This window comes from Priapulus caudatus, unplaced genomic scaffold (genome assembly GCF_000485595.1).
Source record: "Priapulus caudatus unplaced genomic scaffold, Priapulus_caudatus-5.0.1 Scaffold355, whole genome shotgun sequence".
NCBI lineage: Eukaryota > Metazoa > Priapulida > Priapulimorpha > Priapulimorphida > Priapulidae > Priapulus > Priapulus caudatus.
In genome coordinates this window covers 211,985-214,116 of record NW_014577416.1, presented here as the reverse complement: position 1 = coordinate 214,116, position 2,132 = coordinate 211,985, and the positions used below count along the sequence as shown (strand labels likewise).

The 2,132-nt window shown below is 44.7% G+C and overlaps 1 protein-coding gene across 1 annotated transcript in view; it reads right to left on the bottom strand.

Moving 5' to 3' along the window:
* LOC106809451 (plexin-A2-like) overlaps window positions 1–1,406 on the bottom strand; it is a 46,160-nt gene extending 44,754 nt beyond the window's left edge. Inside the window, exon 1 of the mRNA XM_014812531.1 lies at window positions 997–1,406. The gene's annotated coding sequence lies outside the window, so the exon portion shown is untranslated. The remainder of the gene's footprint in view (window positions 1–996) is intronic.
* Window positions 1,407–2,132: the final 726 nt, after the last annotated feature.

Genomic DNA, 2,132 nt, shown 5'->3' with positions numbered 1-2,132 from the left:
ATTATATATATATATATATATATATATATATAATAATAATGTAATATTTATTAGCTCCCGATGTATATCAAGAGTACATAATAGGAGATAATAATCTCCTATCATGTACTTTTGATGTATAGATATAGGCGGCTGCTCTATCTCTAGTACTATAGCCCGCGTACAGTTGCCGCAGGCCGCAGGCTAGAGCTAAGGCTGCTCTATCTTTCTGTGAAGAAGCATACGAACGGCATTTATGTGGAATTATTAGTCGATAGAGAATACATAAACACTGAGACTTTGCGAGTGAATACATTTTGTGTGTATTTACCATGATTTTATTATAGAATCTATTGTAAATATTATAGAAGTGCCTGCTGGCTGTACTAACTGGAGCCCACTCGTACAGCCAGCCTCCTGGCACAATACCCTCGCACACGCTGCACATGTTTGAACCTGCTACGGACGCGACGTGACCTATATGGGTCAGACGGCTAGAACAGCTAGAGTTCCTGGTTGACTCACACACCGTAGAGTGAACACCATCAACGAGCAATTTCCCTTTCAAATCGAAAATCTACGCAAACAACATAGCGTAGCAGCGATAAACCTGGGCGTATCCACCCACACAAACCAACACCTCTCTGTGCGACGCTGATCAGTCCACTACTAGCCCGACCAGGCTGTGCGACGGATTGTCTATACATGACGGGGTATGCTATGACGGGGTATTCTAACCCTAGCAATACCGTTTCTTGGAACTAATCAGTCCACATGAACAACGACAGTGAATCAATCCATGTTTCTGTCGATCGTTTTACACCATAAGATCACGACAGATCCTACAACGACAAGTAGTGTGAACGGACGACCAAATGGCAACTTCCATATATCACCAAGCTACTCAACGCCACATACCGACTGCGTTTAGCAGCAACACTATAACGAATTATACTGGAGTACATATAATTATAGCGAACGACAGTCCACACACCACCACGCAGCATGACATCTCACCTGATGCCCGTGATGCTTCTCCTCCCTACACAGTAGAACGACGTCCAACACAGACCGTCGTGCGAGCAATCGCTACCCAACCCTTGCCGTGCAGGAAGCGTGGCCGTACTTGGCTGTAACTGGGTGAAAGACGCTAGCGAGAAGGGTTGCCCCTCTCTCTCTCGCTCGCTCTCTCACACACACACACACACACTTGGCCGCACTACTGGATCGACGAGACTGCCTAGCTACGGGTCGTGAATATCAACGTCTATGAACCGGTTTGGCATTGTTTCCTTCCCCTACGCAGGCACTTCACACATGTATTGCTTGCTTGCTTGCAATGCTTGGTCTCTCTCGCTCCCGCACACTAGTAGGGAACGTACATGTACACCACCACGTATTCCTCCGCCTGACTGACTGGCCAATGTCTCTGCCAACATGTGGGCGAAACACACACAGTACATCGGCATAGTTGCTCGTGACCCGTAAGGGGAGTTGGGAATCTGAACAGCGGCGATACGACAAGGGGTCACGTGCAGCATTGGCGACAAATGAAGACTCATCGATCAAAATGTAGTCTAGATTGATGACATAAAACGTGCTACCTTCCCATTACGTCGGTTCGTACGTGTATTTTATACTAAAATGTTAGTAATTGGTAGCTATGGATCGATAAAACCAGCTAACTTAATTTATTAGGTTAGTTTATTTCCTTCGCACGTGCGGGACGCACGTATGCGATATTGAAATTCAGCAAGAGTTATTACGTGGTGGCGATACAGCTAATACTATCCGTATATAGTAGATATATGTCTGCAACTAGTATTGCATTTACGATGTAAAAATACATAATTATTTGTAGTCACTATGTTAGAACACCCAATTCACATCAGTTCACACGTTGCCTTCTATCTGGGTAGCACAATATGCGCGCGTGGCAAAATAGATTGATCTTTAGTTTCAGTAATACGTACGCGTTACCATTTTATTATGTGCTAGTGGCTACTACGTTATTGTTACTATTGGTGTTACATAGTTGTGTATCTGTCCGCTAAAATGTGAGAATCTCCAAGCAGATCTTACACCTCTCTCTCTCTCTCTCTCTCTCTCTCTCTCTCTCTCTCTCTCTCTCTCTCTCTCTCTCTCTCTCTCTC